A 15,487-nucleotide genomic window follows, 5' to 3' on the forward strand; every position below is an offset into this window, starting at 1 on the left:
TCGCAACCCAGAAAGATATGCAAATTCTCGTACCAGTCTGTTTGTAATTATTTTTACTGGTTCTAATATTGGATCAATCACCCCATCAAACTCTTTCTCATTTTTGAAAATTCAAGATTACTTTTGAAGATAGTTTTCAGTTATGGTTTGAATCATTAATTTTGTTTTTCATTTGCTTATGCTTTTATCCCTCCAATGACACTGGCAGATGTTGCATTAAGCTGTAGCACTTGCAAGAGGAGTACAATAAATTCCTTAGGCACTCCTAATGTGAAATTTTAATTGGGATAAAATGAGAGAATCAACAGAACAAAAACCTGCTATTTTGCCTCAAGCAGTTTTCAGTATGAGCTAGGAAGACAGATTTGTAAATGGACAATTATAATACATTATGAAACTTATACCCAGGTGGGGAGAAGAATGGTGGGTCATGGAAAGACATGAAAGGATAGCTGGTAGAGGAAGTGATGGCTTAACTGATATAGAACACAGGACCAGGTGAAGAAGGTGGACTAGAACAAAGGGATTGAAGGCATTCCCCCAAAATATAGATGCATAAGAAAATGGACAACTGGGGAAAAATAATTTGGTAAGGTTTTGGTATAGTATATGAGTTTGGAAAGACAAAAAGGGACACTCAGTATGTGGGTACAAATAATATCACAAAGCCCTCATATAATTCCTAATATGCAAGACTGAAGGTTGTGCCTGAATACCCAGGAATTTCTCTTGAAAGCAATTCCTAGGAATTTCTCTTGAAAGCAATATAGAGCTACTCAGGGGCTTTAGGGAAGGAGTGCATGATAAAATTTGGATTTGGCAAGATGGCTCTGATATAACATGGAGAGCAGATTAAAGGGAAGGCAAGAGAAAGTTTTTTGAAATAATCGAGGCAGAATATTATATGGTCTAATTCAGAAGTCCGTATAATTTTAATGGTCTTTAAATTGATGCAGTGGTCGAAGAAGAAGTTGGGAAAGATTTCAGAGATATTTTGAGAAGAGGAGACGTTTAGAAGGTAGCATGAAAAGCTACACCTTGGTGAGTAATTACCTTCATAGAGGGGGTGCAAATCAAGAATGAGTTCTAGGTTTTAGGCTCAGAGGAGCAAGATGAAAGAATGGAGAGGAAATAATAGGACTAGATTTGGGGTGGGAGAGGATAATTATATATAGCATTTTCATTAACTAGCTTCAAGACCATAGGCCAGTTTCTTAATCTCTTTAAGTCTGTTTACGTATTCTTATATGAATGTGGGTAACACGGTCCATTTAAAAATTACTGTGAGAGGGTGTTCCCCTTGTGGCTCAGAGGAAACAAATCTGACAAACATCTGTGAAGATGAGGCCTTGCTCAGTGGATGGGGATCCGGTGCTGCAGTGAATGTGGTGTAGGTTGCAAATGCAGCTCAGATCCTGGGTGGCTGGGGCAAAGGCTGACAGCGGTAGCTCTGATTTGACCCCTAGCCTGGGAACTTCCACATGCCATGGGTGCGGCCCTAAAAAGAAAAAAAAAAAAAAATTACTGTGAGAATTAAATAATAATAGTCTTTCTATAGCACTTACGTAGAAAGCACTTGAGTATTTTCCAAATAATCACTTGCTTGTTGTATTATTATTGCTTACTGTAATATTATTACTAATATTATTGATAATATTGTAACATTGCTTATTATGAGTAATACTGCTAATATTAATAGGTTAATAATAATGTAATTTTATAATCTAATAATTGATAATATATTATTAATATTAATGGTGAAAGTAGTATTATCATTGCTTGTTGTAATATTATTTCTTATTATGAGGAAGTTACTTTTATTACCCCTATTTAATAGACAAGGAAACAGAAGCACAAAGAGGTTTACTATTTTGCTCAAGGTTATAGGGCTTGAAAGTGGCAGGTCCCAAGTTTCAAACATTTTCAATCTAACTTCAGTGAGTACATCTCAACCAATAATTTACAGTGCCTCTCATTAAATATTAGGTATTTTGCATAATTATTATCAGAGGGCCTTGATGGCACCAATAAGTTATAATTAACTTATAATTTAATCCATCCTATTTCCAAAGTATTTGCAGAGTACATGTATATGTACACATTTTATTGACTATTAGGATAGCTTCAAGCATAGTAAGAGGCACATCTCTCTTGGGGTTGTTTACAATATAAGTTTGAGCATAAAGGGCACATCGTGAACCAGATCACAATGACAAGTTTGTGTGTTGAAAGAGGTTGGATACTTACAACTCAAGATGTGGAACATCATTTAGAACTTGACCAGCAGGCAGTTAGATGAATCTAAAGCCTAGAGAAGGGCATGGGCTCATTAAAAGTAGATTTGGGTCTCTTCAACTTCTAGTACATAAAAATTGATGTTGGTGTTGATGGAATAGGGGATCACAGAGAAACGGCAGAAAGGGAAACTGGAGAATGATAATCCAATGGCTAGACCAGGGCATAAAATCTCAACTTCTAGGGGCCTCGGAGTCCTCACTTGTAAAAATTAGTGGATCTTGTTTTAAAAAAATGTGCCAAGAACTGTTCTTACTTCTAATGTTTGCAGCTTTTGGTAGGGACAAATGTGAATATTGAGAGACCTGCTGAAAGTTGACTTCCAGGCTTAAACCTCAGAAAAAAAGCCTAGCTTCATTGCTGCTGCTCTGCCATGGTAAATAATTATTACCTAAGTTGTCTTCTCACAAAAGGCCATTCAGATTGTTTCAACTGCTTTTATTTATTCTACAGGATTTCAGTTTCAGACATGCTCTTGCTGTTACTATGTACAGAGTTCTGCATGGGAAATTTGAGAGAGAAAACAAAATGGCATCTTTTATACTCAAGAGAGAAAGCAAAATGGTATCTTTTATACTCAAGAGGAATATTAATGGAGTGGAGAAGATAATGGGAACTGTTAGAGTAAGTTTCCTTTCTGTTTCTATCGATGCTAAAATTAACTTTTTTTCTTGCCTAATCCTGTTTTTTGTTTTTGTCTTCATCTGGTTAAAAAAAAGAGAATTTTGTTGAACTGTATTAATAGGTCTACAGTATAAGGATGTAAAACATAGAAGTTTGGATAAAGGAAGGCAAAAAAACTTTCATGAGGCTCTCCCTGAGATCATGAAGGAAATTTGACCAATGAATTGAGGAAAAGAATAGATAATAATGACCACACCTCTACCACCTGCTGGCCTTTATGTCCACCCCCAGGGAGGATTTTGCAGATATGCGTGATTAGACCAGCAAAGAACAATTACTATACCTACTCTTCTTCCCCATCAAATGAGAAGTGGAGAAATCAAATTCTGTTATTAGCCTCAGGTAGCAAATCTGACAGACGACCGTTGGACGCAGAGTGCAAGGACTGAACCAAAAGTTTTCCTCTAGCTTTATCCAAAAACTTGGTACATGCAGAGCAGACATCTAAGAGACTGAACACAGAAGCAAGTGCATCTAAGTTTTGTATGTAGATTGCGGAAAGGGATTGACTTCATTGTCATTAGGTGAGATGAATGAGCTTCATAGACTTAATTAACTGGCAAATCATCAGTGTCTGAATTTACATACTTAGTGTAATATGAAATCTAGAATATTTTTCTGTTGAATTTTATAACTTTTAATAGATGATCTTCCCTCTCATTTTTAATAGCTCATCTGCCTTATACCCCTCCTCTCCTCAATTAAACAAAACAAAAAAACAGACAGATACGCTGGAAAAGGCAGGGGTAGTGCTGATGATGGTAATATTTCATGCAACTACCTGAGAATTTCCTACTCAAAAAACTGCACACATGTATATATTATTTTATGGTAGAGATTTATGTCAATTTGGATATTTTTAAAAGTGCTAAGCCTAAAAGATGGGAAAAAAGAGATTTTAAATTGTTTTAAATGGCTAAAATTTCTTAAAATTTTTGTCATAGAATTCACTAGAAGGTGAGCATTTGGGGGTAGATAAGACTTAAGCATATTTTTGAATAAATGGATACAATCTATCTACTAAATTCTTACTTTGTGTCAGGCACTCAGTAGTGCTGATACTAAGCTACCAATGATCCTTGCCTTGTTGGGGTTTACAGCCCAGCTGGAGGTGTAGACTCTACTTAATAGCAAAGGTCTATAAATAGGGCCCTTATCACAGCTCATGTTCTGCATTATAACTGCCTATGTGTCTGCTTGAATGTAACTTTTGACTGAGCAGCTCTGAAAAGAATGGGCCTCATAGAAACTAGAAGTTTCCATGCAAACTAGAGGTTTTCCACTCAAGAGATCAAGCCAAAATTTAGATATTTATTCCCCACTTCAGATAAAAATATTTCAATAAGGAATAAATCTCAGGAGTTCCCACTGTGGTTCAGTGGAAACAAATCCGACTAGTAACCATGAGGTTGTGGTTTGATCCCTGGCCTAGATCAGTGGGTTAAGGATCCTGTGTTGCTGTGACTGTGGTGTAGGCCAGCGGCTACAGCTCTGATTGGACCGCTAACCTGGGAACCTCCATATTCCCTGAATGCAGCCCTAAAAAGGAAAAAAAAAAAAAAAAAAAAAGAAAAGAAAAGAAAGGTCAAATATCACAGTCTATGAAACCTAAGGCTTAAAGAGTACAGTGAAGTTATTTTATTCTGGAGGCATTTCCACATGCTGTATGTTAGTTACTTAGAATTTTAAGAGTAACTTTTGCAGAAAGGCAACAGCAAGAAGCTGAGTCTGCCCAGTGTCGTCTTTTTACATCTCCTGTAAATATAGCATTATTTTAATTCAATTGTTTGGCCTATTTTCTTCAGGAGATTGATGCCTCATTAAGGGGTCTGTTTATGTGCAGTGGTGGGGAAAATATCCACAAAATTCAGCTTATGGCTCATCATTTACTAACTTAAGTATTTCCTTTTTAACTTTTATCAGATGATTTCATTCCATATAAACAAACCTTAGAACTACCACCAAAAAAAAAAAAAAAAAAAAAAAAAATCCTGGATCTGTATAAATGTCCATCACAATATGGTTTCTAATAATTTTCTGTAGCCTACAACAGTTCCTGGCACAGAGTAAGTACAGTAAGTGCTCATAAATGTTTATCAACAAATGCATCAATGAATAAGTATATCAGAAACACAGTGACTCCATTATATATTCAACCAAAATAGGTTTTTGGTATCTGGGGGTTCCGTCTTAAAAGTAAGAATGCTTGTTGACAGGATCCCTCTTGCTAAAAAGTATGCCTGGATGTTCCCTGGTAGTCTAGTGGTTAGGATTCAGTGCTTTCATTGCTATGGCCCAGGTGCAATCCCTGGTCTGGGAACTGAGATCACACATTAAACTGCTTCAAGCCACAGCCAAATAAAGAAGAAGAAAAAAAAAATGTACGCTTGCACTGAGAGATACTGTGTTTAGGAACCATGCTATGGGACTACTGAATAAACTTTTATTATTTTATTTCTAAAAGTTCCTAAATAAGATATAAGAAAGACTCCTTACAATGACATCTGTTACATTTCCAATAGAGTAATAATGGATTTCTACATAGAACATAGTGAGCCTCCAAATGAATTTCAATTAGACTGTGTTCTCAGTTTTTAAAACCATATCATGACTACTAATATCCCTCTTAATTTCCTAAAAATTAAAATAAGAGGAAGTTTTAAATTCAAAAGGTCTAATAAGAAAAAGAGGTAACATTAAGAGATAAAACTATTCATTTTTTTAAACTGTCCTTATTCTTCTTTTAAGTTTCACAAGCACTGAAGGGTGAACAATGTTTTTCTATTTGAGCACACTTTGGAGTCCTTGGTAAATGTAGCCAAGCTGTCTGCTATGTCCCCTCCAGAATGTTTGCCAATTTTCTGTCATTTCCTCCTTCACTTGATAGTGTTTGTGTGACAAAGGTATATTTTAAAACATCCTAATCTACCTAACAGAATACCACCAAACACCTATTTAAAAGCATTTTTTTATTCTCCACACGCTAAATTTGTCAGAAGACACAAACAGAATTCACCTCCCTTCTCCATAAGGAAACGGCTAGAGGGCTTATTGTGGAACCAATGGCAGACATACTAACTGCCCTTTGTAAAAGAAACAATTTTCCAGTGACTTAGCCAATGTCTGTACTTCAACATTAAACACACAGAATAATAAAACTATTTACTAAATTATATTTCTTTTTATATTCTCTGTGCACTTAAGCTAATTTTCAACTACTTCCTTTCCCTGATAAACAATTCCTTATTTGTGATTGAGAGAATTATTTTGGATTAGGTATTATTTCGGATTCCAGTAACCTGATATGGAAAGAGCATCTTTCCTCCATCAGCAACTGCCTGCTCCTCACTCCAGATCTCTGCTTTTAAATTGCAGTAAAGTGGGAACACTCTTTACAATTTTCATCCAAAAAGTGATCAAAGACATTTAACAAGTGACTAATAAAAAACGCTTTTTTCCCATTCATTTCAAAGCACTTATTTTCAGTTCCAAAATTTTGTGAGTTTTTTCAAGTAATTCAACTGTGAACCTTAGTTTATAGATTGTAAGAATATTAAATTCCTTAATTAGTTATCTTAATAAGCATCCTCTGCTAAAAGCAAAATTATTATTATTTCTTTGCTTTAAAAAAAATATTCTTCCATTCGATTGGTTCACTCTGCAGTCTTACATGGTCTTTCCCACTGATTTGTTAGCACTTCAAAGCCTTCTCTTTTTTTTTCCTGCTTACCAGTGATTCTTCTGAGTTTGGGAGCTTACCTTTTTTCCCAGGTGAAAATTGTTTTATTATCATCAGGTGTTTGCTTTCTTTCTGAAACTCTCAGAACAGTTTATTGCAAAGTCGTCATTGTCCTTTACAAAAGGATCCAATTCCAAATAATTACTGTTTGTGTTGTACATCATTTGAAAATATTTCTCCCTTCCCCTTGTCAGGATTGCAGGAGTCTCACATATTGCCCCACAAATCCCGCTTGTATTACTGAGGCATATGCCTGAGAAAAAGACAGATTGCCTAGTCTCTTCATCTGATCCAGATCCTACCTGAGGTCTGTGTTCTCTCATAGGAAGTGAACAAAAAGTTAACACTTTTATAAGTATCAGAATGTTTTTTCATGAATTCAGCACAGCTTAAAGCAACCAATCTCCAAAGAATAAAGGGAAATGATCTTCTTTAAAGGTAAAGAAAACTACCCAGTTCATTCCCAGACTTTGTAGCATAGCATGGAATGTCAAACGGAACTGTTTGTTGTCATTGTTGTTGTTTTGTTTTCTTTTTTCTTTTTGGTTTTTGTTTTGTATGGAGCACTTAGTTTGACTCTAAATAAGTATATCCGTAAATTTCCTGTCTGGATAAGTCATTACTCTAGATTCTTTGAAGTGTTTCCTGGTTTTATATAGTCATAGTATGAAACATATCACGTAAGAAAAATTCGGCTCAGTAACAAAATCCCCTCCTCTCAGTAGTGCCCACAGTCAATGCAATTTCTATGATCGCTGGTGATCAATGACTAGATCTTTTTTAGGTCCCATGAACAAAGGTCATTCAACTTCTAGTCTCATTTTAGGCATTTTTTTTCAATTTGGAAGCAAAAAATCAAATTGATCAGAAAGTACATCAAAATTTAAATAAGGAATCAATTTTGATTAGGTCATGCCAGATCAACCTAGAATATCTGAAGGAATAAAAAATTTCCGTGAAAATTATGAAATAATGAAAGTTTTCTGATACTTTTAAAATAAAAGTTATGAAAATGTGCACATGGAAATTTTATAGGATGAAATGAGAGACTAGTGGAAGGAAAAATTTAAGCGTTAAAAGTTGATTTATCCTTTTAATGAATGCTTATAAATCTGTTAACAGAAGCATCATAGACTATCAAACCAGTTAGTATTTATCTTTTTAAGGAGTTAGAAATAATAATGATTAACCTTTACTAGATGATCATCCATTAACTGCAAAGACATTTATAGCCACACTCCTATACAAAAAATAATTGTGCTCACCAACTTCAAGAGGAGCTTGCTTGCCCAGATGTAGGATCGTAAAACTGGGACTGTTGCAGGAAGAGACTGAGAAAATAAACACATGATCTCCAAGGCACAGCAGCTGAGAACTCAGAAATGAGGCATGGGGTCTTGACCACTCATCAGTCTTTAAGGTTATCCTGACATCTGAAAGCCATTGACATGCCTTGACTTCCAGCGCTTCATACGGGAGGCATGCCGAAAACCGAGATAAATATAGATCCCTGACACCTGAGCCAGATGAAATGAAAGTTAACTTGAAAAATCTTGCTCATTTTATGCCTCAGTTGAGGAAAATAAAACCCTTAATCCTTTTCCTGTTAAAAACCTGTTATGCCCCTTAACAGACAGCTGTTTTGCTTATGAAACATGGGAATTCAGATAATCAATCATAAGCAATCAATTTGCTTCCCTTTGTGATTAGCATTTGTTTTGATTATATAGAAATAGGTTCAGTTTTCCTTGCCTGATTATGAAAGACACATAATAGTGAATGTTAAATATTTACTCAAAAACTTTTTTGGATAATTTGCAAGTGAGTTCTTGAAATATGAATACCTATTTAGTACTTATTTTTTTCTACTATTTGGTTTAAGTAGTTGTTTGGTCATTTTTGTTTGCCACAATTAATGAGGCAGAAAGTGTCGTGCATTGCCAGGGTGCTTGGGTTGAAGTTAATCTTTTGGTATAGTTTTATAATGTAGTTGATTTAAATTGAATTTTGCTTAGTGCTGTTGGTAAGCGCATATGAATGAGGCTCTACCCTCAGTCTGAGCAGACTCTATGATTAAAGTTATTACTCTGAAACTAGAGTCAAGATTTCTAACAATAAATCACATTATAGGATCTGTAATACTATATTTTTAAGAAGTGAACAAAGGAACTAGGAAATCATGCTGCTTTTCTGAGATTTTTGAGGTTTTAATTATTTCCCAGGATAATTATCATCCCAGGAAGGAGGATGACTCTTTTTTAAAATTACCAAAACTAGCATTTTTGTATCTTGATAAAGGTCCCATGTAAGGGGTACTATCTATGAGTTGGCACTTTGCTAAGTAGGTATTGTATAGTCTCGTTCTTTTCCCAGTCCCAAAATATCTTTTCAAATCAAGTTAGTATTTTTAGGCCCAAAGTTTACAAAAAAGAAAACTGAAATTCAAAAGGATAAATATTGACAATGGACTCATGGTGAATAAGTGGTTTGTAATATAGTCTAACTCACAAAATTTTGACTGATAGCATGCTTTCCTATCCTAAAGTATAGTTAAAAATGAATTTAATCCATACTTTATCTGTGTCAGATTAGCCATCCTGTGAGTGATTACAAGGCTTCTTTAAATTTTTTTCAGTTAGGGACAGTACATAAATGGTCCCTACGGAGAATTGCTATGTTACCAGGAAATCCCCAGAAGCATTATGTCCCTAAAACAAGAAAAAGATAGAAGATGTGTAAGGCACAGCTCTAGCCAGAGATATTTCTCATTTCTTTCATTTACTTTTTTCAACTTTTCCTTGTTGTTTTGCATGAGCAGAGTTTGACCTACCAGAGCCTGGAGGACCGGTTCTGATTGCCACTTAGCCATAAATATCATGTTTGGCAGTCAGAGGTTGGAAAACTGGCATAGGGGAGTGACATCCAAGTGGTAAGGAGTCAGCTAGTGAGGTCAAGTGGTAAATTCCAGAGAAATTTTTGCATGGGAAGGAAAGCCACATCCTCAACTTTCATAGAATATGACACTTTTCATTATAGGAAAAAAATTCTCTGTGTATGCAAAGTTTTTCTATTACTTGAACTAGGAAGTTGTTAAAGTGTTTTATCAAAGAAGTAAGAAGACAAACTACAAATTCAGTGAACTCAGGATCATACATATTTTCTATGAATCACAATGAGGGTCATAGAATGCCCACACGCTATGCACCCATATCTTTGAATATGGATTATGTCCTATAAATAAGAATAAATCTGGAATGCCCTTTCTATGAGTTAAATATTCATTATCATTAAACTTTTCATTCCTTGCTGGACACAGAGTTGTGAAAAGTGGATGGTGAGAGAGGGGGAAGAATAGTGGTGGGTAAGCTAAAAAACAACTGGGCTCTGGGGTAACTAACCGGGACAAAACCTCTGACCCCCTTCCACCAAAGGATCCTCAGATATTTTCTTCAACAACTATCTTCAAAATTAGACATTTCATCCCAGGAACTTAATTAAAAATGTTCACCCAACATTGTCTGTCTTTCAAGTGTTTATGAACCTAAAGTAGTAAACTGGGAAAAATCAAAACCTCACCCAGTTTTTGTTGCACAATGAGTGCCACAAACTTTAAGGCACTCAAATTGAACCAACAATCCTGCTGCTAGCAGCAACTGTTGCCAGCTGTTGATAGAATGTTCTTCACAAGGCATTATTGTGAAATGTCCCATTTCTATGTGAAAATCTTTTCTCAGAACAGCAATTAACTGTCCATATGCATAGCATCATGGATACAGGGACAGTCCTACTCTAATTCTTTGTCCTTCGCAGCCCCTCCCAAATCCTGTTTCCCTGATGCCCTCAGGGCATATCACTTCTGCATCCCACCAACACCATCAAGGGTACTTTGTCAGGTATAATTAACAACACTGACTTCATTCTTAAGTACTATGTCAAGCTGAATGTGTTTAGTCCTCAGTGAATAATATACTTTTTAAAAATTCATTTCAGAAAAATCAAATTTTAAATAAAAAAATCACCCCTTTGTTTATATTCCTGTCCATTGTCTAAGTGTTAACAGTAAGCTATCCTTGAATCCCTGGCTCTGTAACATAACAGGGAAGGAATAGTTTGTGACCTTGTGAGGAAACTTTGGCATAAACCTCTGTACACACTTGAAAACAATGAGAATATTCACCAAGATACTTTAACACGTTAACCTTGCTAACTTGTTTTTATGAAAAACACATTAGGAAAACACCCTTGGATTATTATCAGTGTGTTTAAGTGTATATTCAGGATGTGAAGGACATTTAGGGCTGATTTGTAACTGATTCTATTAGCACATCCTTCTTTCCAGGCTTCTTTTCCCTCCCACCCTTCTTTTTCTGTTTGTCTATTTGCTTTCCATATTAGCATAGAATAAATAATTTCATTCACGTATGCTTCATAAGGAGCATTTTCCTCTAGGAAAGCTGTGACAAAGGTTTATTATTAGTTTTCTCCTCTTAATTTACTCTTCTCTAATCTCCTGTAATCTGTGAGATACCTTTATTCCAAATATCTGTTTGAGGTAAACTTTTTACCACCATTTCCTCTAAAAGCTGACTTCAGAGGGCCGTTCCGCCTATGTGTTTTTTATTCAAAAGTAACAAGGAATGATGGAAGTCTATACTATTAGAAATGATCTGATGGAGTAGTACTCTTACATCTTTGAAATAAAAAATTATTGATAAATTTTGTATCCTTATTTTTCTTCCCTTCCAGTTTACATCTTCATTAGTTGTAAAAGCCTTATAAATAATTTGCAATGAAATGTTATAGCTCCAAAGCTGCATTCTCCTCCTTTAAGGTGGATGGGTGACCATTTAATCATTTGTTCAGCCAACAGCACAACATATTGAGATTCCGATTATGTGAATGGTATTTTGCTAATCCCTTGGGAAAAAATGGTGACTAAAAAGCCAAAGCTTGCACTCTCCAATAGCTTATTGTTTAGCTATGGGAGACAAGCCCTATTTAACAAATCATAATGTATTTTCATAAAATGGGATAAATAATGAATGAAAGTTTTATCATAAAATAAGCTGAAAAGTAAGTGAGATTTCCCTAATATGTACATACAGTTATATGTATATATAATACATGTGTTTGCATACCATATATATATTGTATGCATTTGCTTATGTATTAGGGAAGCCTCTTTAACCTCTAGCTTATCACAGTGTAACATTCCTTCAAAATTTATCCTCATTTATCTGTTTATGATACTACATCAACCCTTCTTAAGTAATGCTTATCTCCTTCACTGAATAATAAGATACTTCAAAGCACTAACTTTGGCTTCATATCATTTAGTTCAAATAAAAATATGGTATATACTATATATATAATCCTACAGAGAGAGAGAGAGATTGAAACATGAGTAGCTTTTAAGTGGCAAAGAATTAGGAAAGCATTCAAAAGTATGGGTCCAACTACCGTAAGGAGCCTGCCATGGACAGGAGGAGCATGGTGAATTCAAGTAATCAAAAGCATTAGACCAATGCAGATGGATGACAGAGTATAGGCAAGAGTAATATGAGATGAGGTAGAGGATTGGGGAAGAGCCAGATGTCAGAGGGATTTGTAGAAATTTTCCTAAGGATGATGGGAAGCCTTTTAAAACTTTTAATCGAGAGATACATGATTGGATCTCAAATTTAATAACAAGCTCTCTGATAGCTTCATGGTTAATGGATTGAAGAGAAGTAAGGATGAACATGGGGAAGTGAGCTAGGCAACTGTAACTAACTTTAATGGTACGGTACCATCCTAAAATGGATGAAAAAAATGGAGAAAAAAAACATGGATTTAAGAAATACTTGGAAAATAAAATCAACAGCTTTTGGAGGTGGTGCTATATAAGGACAAGGAAAGAGGAATAATTGAGGAAATATTTACATTGAAGCTATTCTAGACATTACATACTACCATGAACACTTATCCTTCAAACAACATATGAGAATGCATCTAGCTCAGTGATTAGATATTTCAGCTGGTACTGAAACAACATTTCTTGAAAGACAGCTTTGATAAATTAATAAGTGAGTGAGTAGAGTTGAGCACCATGTGAACAGGAGTAAACACATTGCAAAGTCAAAATTTTTTTTGTTTGTTTCGGTCATCATACAAAGCTTGCACAAGGCTGTGTCAGGGGGAGTCACAACACACCAAGTGATAGCTTAGAGACCTGAAGTCCAGGGAGATGGTTGATTTTCACCATCAAGGTGAGGGTCAAAAGGAAACTAGATGAACCCAATACTAAAAGGAAAAAAAAGTTAAAGTGACTTAGACAAATTGTGTAAGAGTCTTGCACACATCTGGCTATGTGTACAGGGTTTGTAATCTAATGGAAACTTGAGTCCCTCTGGACCAAGAGCAAATAATATCCAGAGGACATAAAGTCCTTTTAGCCCAAGAAAACAACAGGCTGGTAGCCAATTATGGTAGCAGCCAAGCAGATGTCCCACAGGTTTTTAAATCAGACACAGTTTGGTTTGTTTTAATTATTACTTACATGCTGTAGTACTTTCTGTTTTTAAAATTCTGCTTTGATATTATCATATGATAATCAGCTAATAATCAGACAATTCTTATGCACTTTCTCGGTGAGCAATTGCAGAAAGCAGGGTCTGGTGCATTATAGCTCTGTTTTCTTCAGGAGAGCCAGGGGGAAGTTTAAGTGGGACAATCCTGAGGCCAATCAAAAATTTCTAACAAAGCACTGGAATCAAGACTCTCAGCCCTTAGATCATGCTTCAAATATGATTCCTCTGTTTCTGCATTTTTTTCATTAAAGATCAGATATCCACATTCTCGATTGTCCTTTCCTTGTCCATCTCTGGGTTTCCCTTGCTCTGTCTGAATTCTAAAAATAGGTATCTACCATGTTCTAGTCCTATCCATTCTCTTTTCTTCCTATATCCTCTCTTCCTTAGCAGTGTATTCTACTGTATGAGCTCAATTTACCACCTCTGCACAGTTAATCTTCAAGTCTATTTTTTACACTTAAATTCTATCATAATATGAAATCTAGTTAGCAATTTTTGAGAACTCTCTATACACTAGTAAAATGTCTGTATTAATTTATTATTTATTTATTTATTTATTTTTTGCTGCACCGTTCCTGGCACAGTGATCAAACTGTCACCACAGCAGCAACCTGAGCTGCTTCAGTGTTAATGCTGGATCCTTAACATGCTGCTCCACAAGGGAATTCCATTATATATTTTCCATTTATCTCCTGTGTTTCATTTTCACTGCTTCTACCTAAGTCATTTTTCAGTCACCACCTACCTTTAACTATTTCCATGGTCTCCTAATTGATTTTCCAGGATGCAGAATTACTCCCCTCTCATTTATCCTTCCCACTGCTTTCAGAGTAATCCTTCTAAACATAAATTTGATTTTATCATTTATTTAAAATAAAATATTAATAGTACCCTTTGCCTAGATAATGGACTTTAAACTCTTTAGACCAGTATCGAAAGTTCTCAACAATTATTTGTATTCCTACATAAAGTCTATTCTTCAATGAAATGATCTCTGCATTCTGACCTTATATTTTCCACTGCTTCTAATATTTCCTCTATCTAAAATTTTCAATTATCTACTTAAATGTTACTCTTCAGATTGAACGATCCTTAACATGGTGTGAACACTAAAAGCTTTAAAAACATAATATATTCATTCTTTATTCCAGACAAATTGAATGGAATTAATGGGTACTTTCATGTTTAAAAATTACTGGTAATGCTACTATTTAGACTATGTGATTACTTTGTGCAAATGAAAGAAACCACATCTTCAAAATATGTTGCTGTGCTCTGCAAGAAAACTGTCATTATATAGATAATATTTTATATTATCATATATATAATCATATATATAATGTGAGTGGCACCTTTAGTATTGTTCAGTGTATAAGTATTACCATATTTAGCAGTAGTCTTCAAGATTCAATGAAAGCATCTCCTACCTGAGATTTCTTCTTCAATTCCCATTATTCAGCAAATACTCATCCTGAATTGACCTGTCATAGTATTATATTTGAGGTTTTACTTCTCTATAAATTTAAATCTTGTTTTAAATCACCCTGAGCATACATATTTCATCTCATGATGGAATTTGGGGCTTATTCATTTAATTTAATCTGCAATATCTAGATAATAACCAATTGTTTAATAAATGGATTTCATCTGAATCATAGTTATAGAAAGAAAGATCTCTGGCAAGTGTGGTGGTTTTATTGATTTTTTAAAAAAATTATACCTATTTCTAAAAGGTATTTCAAACAACAGTAAACAACAGAAAATCAGAGAAGATGTGAAACAAAGGGAAAAAAGAGAAGAGATTGACTTATCCTAAAACTTTAGCTGAGGAATATTTGTTAACTCAAGCCCAAGCTTGGTGTCTCCTCACAGCCAGAACCACAAAGCAACTGTCCTTATTTTCAAAGCTTTTACCGTAAAAGAAAACTGAGCAGCCCTTCTAAAAGCATCAAATTTCTTCATACACCAAACTTTAAGATAACTTGATTACTACATCTTTAAAAGAGATAGGCATTACAATGGACAGTGTTTTCAAAGAGTTCTAACAAAATGTTCAGAAGTAGAAGTTATCTTCAAATATTCAGAATCTAAAAGATCTCATTGGTCGGCCATTGACTTCTTCTCCATTTTCAGCTTTTGCTGTTATACTTCATGCATTCTGCTCAAAACATACTGGCCTTCCCCTTGCTGTGGCTAT

General features: G+C 35.0%; 1 protein-coding gene across 6 annotated transcripts in view; it reads right to left on the reverse strand.

The window, feature by feature from the left end:
* The window catches only part of CD36 (CD36 molecule), a 156,027-nt gene that overhangs the window by 86,533 nt on the left and 54,007 nt on the right, over positions 1–15,487 (reverse strand). For 3 of the 6 annotated variants that reach the window (XM_084974689.1, XM_021102278.2, XM_021102274.2), the window contains exon 1: positions 7,984–8,030. The exons of the other annotated variants lie outside the window; for them this stretch is intronic. The gene's annotated coding sequence lies outside the window, so the exon portion shown is untranslated. Of the gene's footprint in view, positions 1–7,983; positions 8,031–15,487 lie in introns of those variants that run through there. 6 annotated transcript variants of the gene reach the window in all.

Source organism: Sus scrofa, chromosome 9 (assembly GCF_054392235.1).
Source record: "Sus scrofa isolate SSC_HxYL_T2T_F1_AM1 chromosome 9, Sscrofa_HxYL_maternal_Yorkshire_Landrace_v2.0, whole genome shotgun sequence".
NCBI lineage: Eukaryota > Metazoa > Chordata > Mammalia > Artiodactyla > Suidae > Sus > Sus scrofa.